General features: G+C 37.5%; 1 protein-coding gene across 9 annotated transcripts in view; it reads left to right on the top strand.

Moving 5' to 3' along the window:
* TBC1D1 (TBC1 domain family member 1) overlaps positions 1 to 16,855 on the top strand; it is a 299,311-nt gene that overhangs the window by 20,495 nt on the left and 261,961 nt on the right. The gene's annotated exons all lie outside the window — the stretch shown is intronic.

Here is a 16,855-nt window from a genome sequence, read left to right on the forward strand (position 1 = left end):
GGAGAAACAGAGGAAAGAGTAGAAAATAAATAGACATAGTGGAGAAATAGAGGCAAGTGGAGAGGTTGGCATAGGTGGAAGGGACAGGGTTAGCACTGTGGTGGTCTTTCCATCTCCTTGCCTCACTCCTCTATACTCTCTGTGTATAACTTCTCTTTTCTCCTCCATTTTTCCATTGCTCTGAATCTTCCCCTTGCATGCCAAGATGGATTCACGCAGTCTGTTGTTTCTTTTTGGGGATTGATACTGAAATCAAATCCTTGCATATTACGTCATCACTGTTCTGTTTGCAAGGTAAGGTAGGAAGGGAAAAGAAAAAAAGGAAGGACATATTATGCACCTACTATGTGTCAGGCATATGTTAAGTGCTTTATACATATTATCTTATATGATTCCTTACAACAGCCCTGGGAAAGAAGTGCCATTATCATCCCCATTTTACATTTGAGGAAACTGAGATAGGTAGTGATTAAGTGACTTGCTCAGGGTTACATCTGAGGCCAGATTTGAACTTAGAGCTTCCTGACTCCAGGCCCAGCACTTATCTATTATCCTACCTAGCTGCCTAATAGATGAAATTTACATAGAACTTAGAAGTTTACAACATACTTTACATATATTACCTCATTTGAGTTCTATAACAACTCAATGACTTAGGTACTTTACATATTATTAGATATCCATGCTGGAGGTCAGTGACTTGCTCATGGTCACACAACTTTTAAAGCTGGAGGTAGGATTAGAACCCAGGACTTTGTGATTCTGAGTCTGACATTTCCGTCTCTGACTTGTGACTTGAGTACTGCACTTGGAATCAAGAGTCCAGACTACAAGTCTATAAAATGGGCTAATGCTACTACAGACCTTACAGGGTTTTTCTGAGGAAAGTGCTTTGTAGATCTTAAAGGGCTTCACTATAAAATTGTGAACTTTATGTAATAGTGGGATTTCTGTCAGGTTCTTGCTCATGTTCTCTGTGTATCATTAGCACCTTGAGTTAGAGCTGAAAGGTCTTTAGATGACTCCCAAGCTTGCTTCTAGTTCTAAAGCCTTGGTCTAATCCAACCCCCTCCTATTACAGAGAAGGAAATGGAGGCCCAGAGAGGCCTAAATGACTTGCTCAAGGTCAGACAGGCTGAAAACCTGGTCTGTTTATTTCAAATCCAGCATTCTTTCCACAATAATGCACTGCCCCCTACAGTCCCTGACCTGGGAAGGTGGGTGAGGTGGTCAGGGGCAAGGAACACAACTTGGGTCCTATTCTTGTAGCAGGATTCCCCAATGACAGGTGTGTTTCTGGTGTGTGAGTGGGGAAGGAAGAAGATTCATCCTTCTGGGGACTCTTTGGTGATGATCCAAAAGCCATAGAATTCCAGATCGAGAGTTGTACACAGGTAATAGCAGTGTGGATACAAACCCAGGTAGGCGCAGAGGATGGAGAGAAAATTCTGCCTCAGACTCTGGTGGCACCCTGGAGTCAGCTTATTTATAGTGGCGTGGAAGAGCTGATCATTAAATTCTAAGTGTGAGCATCTACACCTTGGCTACAAAACCGGGCTAATATTATCATTTTAATGATTGTCTAGACTTTAGAAAGTGCTGGAGAAAATGTCATTCATTCATAAAAGTGTATCCTGAATACATTTTCCCTCCATGGGAAACTCTTGTTAAACATTTATCAGCATGCCCCTGGATAGTCTGCTATCCCTCCCTTGGTCCTAGGGCAGAAAATCTTGTCTCAGAAAAATTGTTTTTATTTTACTCTCTTGCAGCTCAGCTTCAAAGTGTGGCTAAGAGAATTATTTGGGTAAGCCAAGAAGAGCATGGTGCTTGGAATCAGAAAGCTGAATTTGTTTCTTGGCTCTGACATTTACCACCGACATGACCTTAGGCAAGACTATTTCCCTTGATGAGCCAAAACTGCCTCATCTTTGAAAAGAGGGGGTTGGACTTCGCCTAGGATGACGTTTTGTTGGAGACAATGTAGAGAGGATTCTTGTAAAGGCTGGTCTAGATGGCTGCTGAATGCCCTTCTGACACTGAGATTCTGTAATTTTGTATAAGATTAGTAATATTAAAGGTCAAGTCCATTTGCGCTGGCCAAGATTGGTCAAATAATTAATTTTATGGAGATCTAAGTTGTACCTCCACATTACCTCTGCCCTTTACCTTCAAAATTGAGAACCTTTATTCCTATAAGCATTTCATTTTATGCCTATGAGATATACTATGCACATAACCATTAATATTTCATTTAAAATGATTTGTTGGATATTATATGTTAATTGCAAAAGTGGATCAGCAAGTGGCACAGTAGGCATTACATAGAGCCCTGAGTAAGAGCGGAGTTCAAAACTGGCCTCAGACACTTACTAACAGTGTGACCCTGGGCAAGTCACTCAGTCTCTTTTTGCCTTAATTTCCTCAACTGTAAAATCCTGATGATAATAATAGCACCTACTTAGCAGGGTTGTTGTGAGGATCAAGTGAGATAACATTCATAAAAACATTTTGTGCCATGTGTGGCACATAGTAGGCTCTTTATAATTACTTATTCCTTTTCTTCTCCCCTATCTACATGGGTGATTTCATCTATACTCTCACTTTTTTTTTTAAAATAATTTTGTTTTCTTATAATCGTCCAAGCATTTCTTCAGTTTTGACTCACTTTTTTCTTGACCCTCAGTCAAACTCGGGTTTCTAGAATTCTGTTTTTGGATCCAACAACACAGTGTTTAATAAATGGTTGCTGGCTTGGTTTGACTCAAGGTGGTGGGAAACATATTTCTTTCCTCTGATGTTTTTCTGTGAATAATCAATTTCTTTTGGTATTAATACAAGGCACATCATCTTGCTTGTGACCCCCAAATATTCTCGAATGTGTAGGACATGTGATCAACACCATTGTCTTATGTCCTGATCTTATCTGGAAAGGTTTGCTCTGGCTTGTCACTTTGTTTTACTTGCATTTTATAAAAGAATACTTCTATTTATTAATTTCCATATTGCTTCACATTTACATCAATTTTAAGTAGAACTCAATTATGTAATCATTTTTGATAGGTCTTGCATTCATCTACATATCTTGCTAGTTAGTTGTGTTTGTCAGTTTATTATTTTTCTTTAATATGGTAATGCCTGGAAAAAAATCATACTGAATGAATCACTTTTCTTTCTCATTTGCCTGAAGAGCAAAGGACCTAATTTTCAGATGCCTTTATTTTTCTGGCATTCTGCATTTAGTCTTTTTTTTTTCCATTTTATTTTAAAAATTATTTTTAAATTCAATTTTATTTTATTTTCAGTTTTGAATTTTCTCCCTCCTTCTCTCCCACCCTCCCTCACTGAAAAGGAAAGCAAAGCAAAACCTGTTATGATAATGTATTGTCATGCTAAACAAATTCCCATGTTAATCATGTCCACAAGAAAAAAAAAAGAGGAGGAGAAGAAAATGTGTTTCAATCTGTACTCTGGGTCCATTAAATGCTATCTGGATGTGGATAACTTGTTTCATCATGAGTCTTTTGGAACTGTGGTTGGTCATTATATTAATTCCCAAATCGTTCAGATTTGAGGATTTTTTCAATATTACTGTTTTCATTTAGTCTTCAAAATTGTAATGCCTCAGGCATTTCCTTATTAGTTATCACATTTATTATTATAATGATAGGAACATAAGAGAATTTTGTATATACTATATATATGAAAATATAGTTTCTGTAACTATATGTCTATTGATTCATGGGATATTCTTTCTGTATGAAACCCTTTTCAAGAGTTCTTATCCTCATCCTGATTCATTATGTCAAATTTGATTTGGGGTTATGACTCAGAGAAATATTCCAGGGAACAGCATGCTGGGGTCAGGTAATCAACACTCTAGATCATGAAGTTCAGTTGCTTGGTGCAAAAGTTGGCAAGGATTCTATTTTTCATCTATAAAAAGAATGTCTAGGACTGCATGAACTCTAAAGCATGTATTGTAAAGTGTCCATGAGACAGGACTGCATGGTTTATTTTTGACACTGGATAATGAATCTGAGGCCTTCATCAGCATCTGCCTTATGGAAGACATTGTTTTGGAAAACTTTATAAAAATTGGTATTTACTTAATAATAAAAATCTGCTATATGGCATTTCAATTTCACTGTCTTTTATATGCTTTTTACTATTAGTACTTGCCTCTTTTCTTAACAAGCCTGAAGGGTTGATTCAAACAGTACTTGACTATAAAATTTATTTGTATCTAAAGATATTTCTGTGGTATAATACTGAAATATTTAGCAAAATAGTTAAGAAATGCACTTTAAAATAGCATGTCTTAACATTAATCTTATGACTACTCTAGGATTTTAGCCTTCCTTGATATACCTCAGTGTTTATTTTTTAGGAAGAGTACTATTTAATGATATTATGTTTCTGAAAAATCATGTACTTTATGTTACTAGACTGATCGTAACTTGTATAGTAAGAGAGGTGATGGACATACTGAAACAAGGATAGTCAGGAGACTGTGCAGTGGATAGCAATTTGGATTTGGAATCAGAAAGACCTAATTTCAAATCCTACCTCATATATTTACCAGCTATGTGATTTAGAGTCAGTCACTTAACCTCTGTCTGCCTTACTTTCTTCATCTATAAAGTGGGACTAATTAGGATAGCACTTAGCTCACAGAATTATTGTAAGGATCAAATGAAATTACATTTTTAAAGGGTTTTGTGAAGCTTGAACATAATGTAAATGCTGCCTGTTATTATTTCTACTAAGTATCCTTTGATTTATAAAATTGATATATTTTTGAAAAGTTATAGAACAAACTCAGAAACAGCCACAGTGCGCAAGGACTGTTTCTGATGGACTAAGCCCTTTACAGCACTGTGAGGACCTAAAACATCTCCAAAGGACTCTTGAGGCAAAATGCCACCCACATCCAGAGAAAGAACTATGGATTCGGAAAGCAGAATGACACAGATGATTTTCTCTTGTGTTATGTTGTGTTTTGTTTTGCTTTTTCTCTTGGTTTCTCTCATTTGTTTGAATTCTTCTATGCAACATGACTAATGTGAAAATGTGTTTAATAAGAATGTATGTGTAGAATCCATATAAGATTGCATGCCATCTCAGGGAGGGAGGAGGGAGGGAGAGAGAGAAAATTTAAGGCTTATAGAAGCAATTGTTGAAAACAGAAAACAAATAAATAAAAATTTTTAAAAAGTTATAGATGAAATAAAATTTATTGCAATGAAGTTTATTTTACCACTGACTTAATATTATAAAATTGGAGAAAAATTTTTATCTTTAGAAATCCAAGTGAACTGTGCTTCATTTTAGGAATAAGTAGGTAAAAATAAAGGTTGGTCCTTGGATTATTTGGTGTTACAAATTTAAAAAAAAGTTACCACCTTCCAGGAATTATGGTTCTCATTAATATTTTGCTTATAGAACTCTCATTATAGCTACCTTATTTTTAACATACAATAAGCTTGATTAACCAAACATTTATTAAATTCCTATTATATGAAAGGCTTTTTTTGTGACACAGAGACAAATTCTTCAAGGAAGGATTTGTTGGAGGGACCAAGCATATACACTGAAAAATAAATTCAAGGCAATTTGAGGAGACAAGAGGGAGTTGGAGGAGGAACAATAAGAATGCTGAGGATTGAGGAAGAAGTAAGTATATTCCAGGCAAGGGGGACACATTTTGTGGAGGTGGGAGATAGAATGATAAATGAAGAAAAATAACATGAAAAAAGCTGGTACTGCTAGATAGGAGCTGGATTATAGAGGATTTTGAATAGCAGTCTGAGTTTGCTATTTTATTCTAGAGGTAATAGGAAGCCAGTCGAGGTTTTTGAATAGGAGAGTGAAACTCTAAGATTACTTGCCTTAAGGGGATTATTTTGGGGATATTATGGGGAGGATAGATTGGAAATGAGGTCATAACAGATGTGAAGGATGAGGACCTGAGACACACTGCAAGATGCCAAATGACTGAGAAAAAATTAAATCATATAACTATATACTGCAATTGTTAGAAAATTAGATGTAGCCAGGAATCTTTCAACATGGTTCCTTGAAAATGGTATCCAGGTGGTTCAAGATGTTTTTTGGGCTGACATCTATTCAAAGCCCCTTCACTTTGAGCCCCTATCCATTATATTATCTCAAAGTTAAACTAGTTTTATACACAGAATCATCAGTAAAGAACACTAAATAATAAAATGAAATAATACCAAGTTAAATAACATGGAGAAAAACACACAAAGGAACACTCTCCCATAGATCCTAGGACCACCATGGGAAAAGGAATACTTATAGGCCAAAAGCTCATAGGATTCTGCTCTAGCTGTCTTTGAAGTTCCTTCCCATTGTTTCCCTGTAGAGCTGTCACTATCATTAATTCCTTGAATTACGGTTGTTAGGCAGTTTATTCTTGGACATAGTGAATGTTCATAGAGCCAGTGCATGACCTTAGGTCTTGATCAACTCTTTTATGGAGCAGACCTGGGGCTACACACCCAGCCAGCACATCAACAGTTCCTGAGGGTCAAGTGTGTCTTTTACTATTTTACTTTCTCCTCAGTAGAAACTCCTGGGGAAGAGAGAGAGGCACTGCTCCTTGATATTTAGATTTGGGTGCATCATGTCATTATCAGCTAATTATAGGGCCATGCAGCTTGCCTGGAGTTTTACCTGGTAATACTGGAGGGATAAGGTAGAGCTGGTAACTTTTGTCTTGTTTTCTAGAAGTTATAAGAGTTGCTTCCCTCTTTTAACAAATTGATATATTTTTAAAACATTTTTGGCCAAGTTTAAAATTAAATGGATTTCCTGGTTAACTCTGATATTATCTATAAATTAATCAAAAAATTCAGTTACTCAGAATACATTCCCATCTACCACCCCACACCATATCTTGGCATTCAGGTTAATCAAAGTTTTTATTGAAGTATAATTCTGAATTTATACAATAAGCAAAGTAGACCAGAGGACCTTGAGAAAGGTCTTAGAAAAACTGTAGGGCTTTATTTAATCTTTTTTTAAATTTACATTTTTAGTTTTTATCACCATCATTTGTGACTATAAATCTCCCCTTCCTCTACTCAGTAAGCAGTCCATTTTAACAAAGATTTAAAAAAAGCATTTCAGGAAAATCAGTCTATATCTACTAAGTATGACACACACACACACACACACACACACACACAAATTAGAGTATTGTTTTAACGAGATGTGGTTATTGTTTGGGGCCAGATGCCTTCATAGCTGTAAGATACTTTATTAAGGAATGTAATCAGCTGTAGACTGTGTGATTCACCCAGTAAGAAGATGAGTAAACAATGCCTTACATGGCTGTTGGACTCTTCATGAGAACCAGTACCTCCTGCTTCTTACTCATTGGCTTGAGTCCATGCCTCACAGTTCTTAGATTTCCCCTCTGCTCATGTGTCTGTACCTCTGCCTGATTGATCTCTTTGGTAATGACTTCAGTTTTGTATTAGCCTGTGGCACCGTGTGTCCTAGTAAACTTGTGTCCACCTCACCCTGCTGCAGTTACCTGCCCCACTGTCATCTGGCCTCAAACGGCAACTTAGAGGCCTTGGCTTTCATTATCATACCAATGATAATGGTAGACACAGAGTGCTTTTGTGCTCTACTTAAGTTGGTTCAGCTACTAAGTAGAAGAGCCAGGACAAGGATCCAGGTCTCTTCATGCAGAATTCTTTCCATCAAGTTATTCTTGCGCTGATTTTACTTGCTAAGGAAAACTTATGTATGATTTCTTGTGGCCAACAATGAGATACATTATGCCGAACAACTGCATGAAATGTGTAAACCATTGAGAACTGTAGGTTCACCTACAGAGACAATCTTGTTTGACGCCCTTATTTTGTAGATGAGGAAGACAAGGGAGGTTGAATTATTTGCCCAAGGTTACACAGCTAATAAGAGTCAGAGGGAGGATTTGGTCTCATGAGAATTCTTCCTACTATATGAAATTGAGTCTAGATTTTTAAAAACATTTTATTTGTAGACTCTAAGGCAGATGGTACATACATGGTTAAATGATTTTCTTCATTAATAGTTTTATTTTATTAAATAATTATTTTATTAAATAATAGTATGGGTGGAGATTTTCCTTTATCAGATAAATGTTACCAATTTATAAGATTTTCTTAGACTAATTTGTTCTGGGCAAATTAAAGTGGAAAGGGGCAGTCATCATCTAGGTCATTTAAGTTCTAAAATTTTCTAACGAGGGAAAAAAAAGTTCTTTGAATAAGATAATTTGTCTGGGCATGTGTCAGGTTACCTAGACAGTTGCTCAGATTGGCTGAAATCCCAACTATGTCATTGCAACTATGATGTTTAATCTCAAACAAAAGATAACATTTCATTGAATGAAGAGTCATAACATGATTTGTAACCTGAAGAAAACTGGAGACATGTTGAGCATGCAAATGAATAAGTGTCTCAGATATGTGTTATTAGTTTGTGGGTGACCTGTCTAAACTTGATATAGGACACTGGAAGTCTAAAACTTGTTGTTGTCACTTTCCCTCCACTGTTGTTGGGATCTTCTTAAGGATTTTCATAGGACTATTCGTTATTGATTGGAGGGAGGGGTTGTGGGGGGGGCGGTCATCTGCCCTGGTCTTTATATTTGAGAAAAAGAAATGTAGAGCAGTGTTTTACCTTAGGAAATTGAATATAGGAGTGATATGTCTTTAGTGCTTTAAAGTTTAGAAAGGGCTTTACAAATACTGTCTTGAGACTCTCACCAGCCTTGTGGGGTAGATCCCACGGGTATCATTAATCTCCATTTTTCAAAGGAAGAAACAGAGGCTCGGAAAGGATAGATAGATGATAGGTAGATAGATAGATAGATAGATAGATAGATAGATAGATAGATAGATAGATAGATAGATAGATGATAGATGATAGGTAGGTAGGTAGGTAGATAGCAATGAAGGAAGAAAGAGCTGGAGAAAGGAAGAAAGAATGGGAGAAAGAAAGAAAAAAAGAAAGATGGATAAAGTCTTTATTAAACATTTACTATATGTCAGACACTCTGTTAAGTGCTAGGAATAGGAATGCTAGCAAAAGACAGTCCCCTATCCTTAAGGAGTTCACATTTCAATGGGGAAAGACCACATATAAAAGGAATCCGGTAGGGACTGGGGATGGGAGAATGAAAGGGTTTCAGCACAGGGGCTAGACTGACAGGGACGAGGTGGTCACACAGCTACCAAGTATCTGAGGCTGGATTTGAACCCAGACCTTTCTTCTAGAACTCTTTATACTGCACCATGCTGCTTTTCCATTGGGGTTCAAGTTCATTTGCATAATCACTGGTGGAAGAAAAGGGGAATAAGTATTAATTTTCTACATTAGGATAGGAACTGAGCTGTTATCTCATTTGATCCTCACAACAGCACTGTGAGTTAGGCTCTATTATAATTTCCATTTTTCAGTTGAGAAAATTGAGGCAGACAGAGGTTAAATGACTTGCCCAGCACCACCCAGTAAGTGTCTGGGGTCAAATTTGAACTCAGATCATCTTGAAGGCTCAGCTCTCTATCTACCTCTATCTACAGGTATCTATTGTACCACCTTGTTGGTAGAGACTGATTATTCTCTTTCTCTAATATTTCTTTGCCTTCGGGGTCCTCTCCCTGAAGAGAATTTGGAACCTGAGTCTTTTCTTTTGAAGCTGAAAGTCAGAATAAAAAGATCTCTTCTCTCTAGGTTTCTTGCCAACTCTTTCCCTTGTGTAAGGATGGAGCACAGACAAATCACTTTCCATCAGTGAGGAGAGTCTTGGCAAATGGAGTTAAGGACCTGGTTGCAATATTTTTTGGGGGGAAACCCCAAAGATCAGTTACATATGAGATTTTGGGTTGCTACTTTATCATCTTACATCATAATCAATGACTAGACCAATGGAATCTTAGTGTATTTCTGTCAGATTTTAATGTATTGCTCATTATCCAAAGCAGAGTGTTTCTATACTTACTTATTGGTCATTGATCATCAAAGATGCAATCATTTTAACTTCAAGAATGCATATCCCCTTTAGCCATGGCATTGCTGGTGCACAGAAATTATTTTCTTACAAAATGGCAAATTGTGAACCTTAAAGCCATCTCTCTTTAACCTGGGTTATGTTTTACTTCCTTTTGATAAAGTGGCAAGTGTCCCCACTAGTTGGAAAGGACATGCAATGAAGTGACTCCTACTTGATGACTTGGAGATTTAACCAATAATGCTGGCTTTTGAAATTTCCTCACTAGAAATGGAGAGCATCAGAATATGGATCTCAGCAAAAGAAATACTGAAAGAAATTTGAAAAGGCTGAGAATGGTTTTATCAGACAATTTCTATAAAACTAGCTACTGGAGAAAGAAAATCTAATGATGCTTAAGGCTCATAATCTTTGGTCTCCAATGAATAGTATTAATATATTCAGTAAACATTTATTAAATGACTGCTGTGTTAAAAGCACTGTACTGAGAAATATAAAATTTATATAAGACATATATGGTCCTTGATCTCATGGAGCCTGTAGTTTGGTGTGGGGATATGATGCAAACACAGGTGTCTATGGTACATTTGTACATATAGTCTTTGTAAGGTCTGGGTAGGTATGTCATTATTGACTAGGGTGGAGGAGGTATGGAAAGAAAGATCTCTCTCCCTCTATTGCATACACCGAAAGTATTACCCCGGCCTCTTTGAGGAGTATTAACACAAGTCTTAGAGGCTCATTTCTAGGGAGGAAGTATTGTGTTAAAGCCCAGTGGTTTCTGCTCCCAATAATAATCACTACAGTGGGCAGGTCTTCATTTCCCACAATGCCTATGGCCGAGTGGGAGAAATTCTCTAGTCTATGACTCCTAGAAAGTTGCATGTCTTGAGTGATATGCTTACCAGTCTAGGACTCTAATGGGTGGTATGTGTTCTACAGCCAGAAAACTTAAAAAACAATACTGCCAGAGCTGTAGGGGAAGACAGAAAGCATATGCTGGAGGGGGAAGAAGAAGGTGAATACTTGGGGTGGGATGGCCATGGTATCTTTAGACCTAGTAGTTGTTACTGGATCCTGGTGATTTCTGAGCCAAAGGGAGAGGGGTCAGCTTGTCTTCTGCAGGCCCTTGGAAACTGTCTGAAAAATGCCCACATCTGGAGCATTTACCATTTGGTGCCCAGTGTTCTGAAAGAACCACATTCCTTTGCTTTTCTGGGGAATCAGGTAGATCAAAAGGGAACGAGGTTATAATTCCCCTGTATCTATAGGAAACTGTCCCATCTGTGTGTGAGTGAAGAGCAGTCTATTAATCCTTGAGTCCCATGTTCCTTTAAAGCTCACTGCAGACGCTTCCTCCTCCGTGAAGCCTTTTTCTGATTTCCTTCCAGCTGCAAGTGACTTGAGGGAAATTTTCTTGTGTTTATTTTATATATAAGTTGTACATGCTGTCTTTTCTAAGAGAACAGATACTCCTTGAGGGAAGGGGCTCTCTTTTTTTTTTGCTCTGCATCCCCATTACCTAGCTCAGTGTCTGGTACATAGGAGACAATCAATAAATTCTTAGTAATTGATATTTATATTACTTAATACCTCAGGGAAATGCCTTTGCTATTTAATTTATGTATCTCTTATATGGTCTGGCAATAGAGAACAGTGGCTTGGGCTATGAGTTTTGAGATTATTACTCAAAGTAGCCACATACTGAACTTAGGGGTTGGGAGGGTGAGTAGCAAGAATCTTGACCTAGTAAAAGTTCTTACTTATATATATTATATTATGTATTAAAATATATAATATATTATCATACTATAAATATATTAGTCACAAAATGCCTTCTTCATAATAGCTCTTTGAGGTAGGCAGTGCAGGTATTATTATCCCCATTTTACAGATAAGAAAACTGATGCCCAAAGAGATCGGAGCTAGGATTCCACTTTCCCAATCCAGTTGTCTTGCTGGTATTCCATGCTACCTAATAAAAGTATGTTTTCCCCAAAATAAAGACTGGAATGTAAATGCAGACTCTGCTGTATCTTTCCCCACCCTTCTTTTCCCCTTGAATCTTACTGAAGAGCTCTTCTTTGACCTTCTACTGGATTGAACCTAGAAGTCCTCTGATTCCTCTACCTCTTCTCATCCCCAAGTCCTCTTTCTCCAACACTCCTAATTTCCAGTCTGTCCTTGAGTCTCAGTGGCCTCCTTAAGTTTCAGCGTCAATAGGATCTTCCTGCCGACCTGTGGCTAAACACACAGGAGTGTATTCTTTGGACTTTGCTCTGAGGAGCTCCAGATTCACAGACCCAACTTTTAGCATGTTCTCAGTTTCCCTTATACCACAGGTAAGTTTTATGTGCAAGGACACAAAGTTAATTTAATTAAGCTTTTAGTATTGGAAGAGGTCTTTGTGCCTTTGTACAAATTAAACATAATTTCATGTAACCACATCCGATGTGGTCAGAATGTGTCACCTGAGCTGCTTAAGTAAAATACTGTATACTTTTGTGAGTGATTTCTATTCCCCCCAATTCCATTTAGGTTGAAATTCAAGTCATCATGTTATCCCAGAAGGGGCCTTCTTCTCCACCAATAAGGAGACAGTCCCATACTAATGGGCTTTGGCACAGGGGTTACAAATACAAAGACACTAAGACAAAATGCAAATGTGCTTCAGCCTTTCTCTGAGGCAGGTGGATATGAGTTTTGTGTGAGCTTTTAAAAATACAGCAGCTACAGTATATGTCACATTTCAATGAATTATGATAAAATTCCAACCAGGGGAAGTCTGTCAGATTCTGAAGTGGTTTCAAGTCAGATTTGACTGGGTAAATATTAGATAATGACTGAATTATCCAATAATTTTCCTGATTCAGGCATGCCAGGCACAGGAGTTAAGTGGTATGGAAAGCTGCAATTCTCAGTTCATTTTTCTTGGCTATTTTTCCCCATGGATCTAATAGCTGTTTTCTTCTGCTTTTCCCACAATTCTGGAGTCCCTAAGGTGAACTGTTTTGTACTGGTTTTTTTTTTTTCTTGTGCTGCTGGTTTGGATTCTTTTTTCCACAAATACTGACTGACCTTTACAGTTAACATACTTTTGAAAATTCATGTCTTTACTAGGCAGCTTTTCCACCAAAAGAAAAGAGTCAAGTTCTGCCAGGTTTTTCCCCTGGACTCTTGTTGGCAGAGAACCAACTGATGACTGTGGAACTGAGTTATGAAGGCTTTTCTTTTCCTAATTGGGTGACTTAAAAAAAAAAGATACAGAATTCTGCTGTGGTTCTCCTTGCTGTTCAGATATGTTCCAATGAAGATAAATTAAGAGCTAATATTTTTTTAAAAATTATTTATATGTTACATGTGGGGACCATTTTATTTTACTTTGTCCCCAGTGCCTGGCATACAGTAAACACTTAATAAATGCTTGTTGATTGGTTGATTGTGGATGAATGAAAAAGCATGTATTAAGTGTTTACAATATGCCAGGCACCATGCTAAGCACTGGGGATATAAATCCCAAACAAGTAAGTACAACTTAGTTATTATTCTAATGGAGCTTTTATTTTAATAGAGGTAGGCAACACACATAGGAGAATGGGAACAAAGGAGGAAGTCTTAGTGGTGATGGGTGTCAAAGACCAACTGATTGTTGCCTTCTTCTCAGGGATGATAGTATGGATTTGATTACTCTCCTCAGAAGTAGAATTGGAAAAGGGGTGGAAGGAGCAGGCCACATGTGCAGCAGCTTGGCATGAAGATGGCCAGGGGGTAGCATGGTGGGTCATGGACTGGGCAAGACATGGCGGATGCTCACCAATCAGAAGCCCAGGGGCCTTGGGTAGGGGCTTGAGCTTTAGATGATATTTCTGAGGCTGGCAACTTAAAGATTGTTGGGAAAGCCCTTGTATAATAACAGTCTGATGAAGGGGGAGGTTGTACAGTTATTACTACCTTCGTTTTACAGATGAGAAAACTGAGGCTCATAAAGGCTTGGGACTTGTCCAGATTCATGCAGTTAGTTAAGTGTTGTAGCCAGAGAAAACTGCTGACTTCAAGTCCATACATAATGCCATGCATTTCACTGTTTTGTTTGTTTTATCATACAAGGCATTATACATTACATATTATATAAATATGATATATTTATCATAAATATTTATTTCTAATTTTTGTTAGATATTTCATATGAAAGAGATTACATGGGCTAGAGCACAGAGAGCTGGCCTTGGGGTCAGGAAGTCTTGGATCCTAGTCCTGGGTCTCATACATGTTGGCTGTGTGACTGGGCAAGTCACTTACCCTTATAGAGTTGCAGCCAAATCTCTAAGACCATGAATTGCGGAGAAGATGCCTCTCCCTCCAGATTAGTGAGTAAGATCCCTGCCTACACTGGTGACATCACACAGATGGTCCAAAAAAAAAAGTAGTTTTTTTTTTTTATTACAATAGCTTTTATTTGTAATAAGTCCTATTCTGCATTTCAGGTTCAAAGCAAGTGTTATTAAAATACTTAAGATAAAATATATATAAATGACTCCCTAAGAGGTCCCTGTGTTTTACCTCTGGGTAAGGAATTAGCCCTGTAGCCTTATGTTTTCTTCTCATTACTGCTTCTCTACTAACTGTTGTTCCTCATTTAACATCATAAAAATGTTGTGCTTTTTAAAACTATCATTCATCAGTGTCTATCTGTTTAGAGATTGTATAGTGATGAGTGTGGTACTGCTATTTGACATGTAACACAGTAATATGTACTTTGGTCATCCCAAGGGAGTTGGGTTAAATCAAGACGATTGCTCTGAATTCTGTGACCTTTGAGGGTGAGGTGCCTGCCACCAAGACGGAGGGGTCAGCTGGTTCTGAAGAATTCATTTGCCCTGAACAGACTCCATGGTTTGATGAAAGCCCACACGAACCTGAGTAATAGCCAGTAATTCAATGCGTAATCGTGGTTTTCTTGGCTGCTTCTAGAAACATGAAACCACCTGAGTGATCGTGTTCACTACCATGGCACCAACCCACAGTCTTTGAAGGAGCCCAGCTCTCTTAGAAATAAAAGGAGGAAAAAGAAATGAAAAAGAAAGGCTTAATGCAGGAAATCAGAGAGAATGTGAAATGAAGAAGAAGAATAGTAAGCATATATATATTTACAAATCACTTTAAGATGGATGAAGTGCTTTACAAATTTTATCTCATTTTCTTCTCATACCAATGCTAGGAGGTAGACGCTATTATTATCCCCACTTGACAGATGAAGAAGATAAGGCACACAGAGATTAAAGTGACTTGCCTGTGGTCTTTAATCCAGGAACTGGATTAAAAAAAGACCTGAATCCAAATCTGATTTTAGACACTAGTTTTATCCACTGTACCAACTAGCTGGAGAATTATGAGGAATGGGGTGAGGGGAGACGTCTGGGAGCAGGGTAGAGATGGTAAAGACTATATTCTGGAAATCAAATGAATGTAGTGTTCCCAACTGAGGCTTCATTTTTGCATTTGGAATTGTTACATTTGGAATTATTGCATTTGGAATCTCTTCACTTCCCCCTAGGGCAAGACAATACATTAGAATTTCAGGATCTGGGGTTCCAAGATCACTGTTTTCTTATTTGTCTATTTATATTCTATACCTAGCCTACTTCCAAAAAAGGATTCAAGTAGCAAGACAGTTAAATTTTGACAGGCCTCAGCTTGCCTTGTACCTTGGTTATGAAGACCTACCATTTCTGTGCGTCATTTTCTTTGCAAGTAAAATAAGCCGAACAATTGAGACTCACTTCTTCTACTTCTTTTGTGGAGAGGGAAAGGGAGAATAAGGAAATTGTCTTTCTATATGTTTTGGGGTCTTGATCCATCCTAACAGGTATTTCACAGTTTGGTGAAGAAGGATTTAAGTGAGATTTAAGACTGTGAATCTTCACATACAGATGTTTTCAGGAATTCTTTTCTTGGGTACTCATGGGTGGGGAACCTGCAGCCTGGAGGCCACATGTGGCCTTCTAGGTCCTCAAGTGGGGCCCTTTGATTGAATCCAAACTTCACTTTATTCTGTGAAATTTGGATTCAGTCAAAGGGCTGCACTTAAGGACACCTAATGTATCTTCCATGCTGCAGGTTCCCCCCATCCCAGTATAAATCATCAAGGTGGATGGAGAGGGAGAGGAGAAGGAAGTATATTGATGAATAAATGTATTTAAAAAGTATGTAGTATACTACATTAAAAATATAGTATTTTTTAAAAGGCATCTAAAATTTTTTTAAAAGAGAAACATAGGTAAGAAATGGGAGATTGCAAAAGCAATTTTTTAGATTAATTTATACCATGAAGACTTTTCTGACCCTTTGTTCATCTTTGTAACTACCCTCTATATGGGTTTTGTTTTTGTTTTTGAACAAATCTGGAATAATCTAAGAAAAACATAAACCAATTTGTCATTATTATTTTCTTAGTGACAGCTAAGGACTCCATGAGTGTGCTTCTGCCAAAATAAATACTGTCTCTCTCTCTCTGAAACCTAACCCGAAGACATTTCTAAAAGATGCGTCAAGAAAGAGCCCCTTAACTTTGCCCTTCACGAAAATAGCCTCAACCAGTTTTTTAAAAAGTAATATATTTATGGGATGGTACTCAGTCAAAAATATTTTAAAAGTGGGTAAAATTTAATTCAAATCTGTATTTTCAGCTTATGTAGAAAATAGTTTTGAATTTGTCTCGCTCTCTCTAGATCTTTGATTTCATCCGTATGAGGAATTCTCAGAATGTAAATTCTTGTCATGATGTAGATCTGCAATTCTTCTGTAACTTACGTCCCTCTAGAG

This window comes from Notamacropus eugenii, chromosome 6 (assembly GCF_028372415.1).
Source record: "Notamacropus eugenii isolate mMacEug1 chromosome 6, mMacEug1.pri_v2, whole genome shotgun sequence".
NCBI lineage: Eukaryota > Metazoa > Chordata > Mammalia > Diprotodontia > Macropodidae > Notamacropus > Notamacropus eugenii.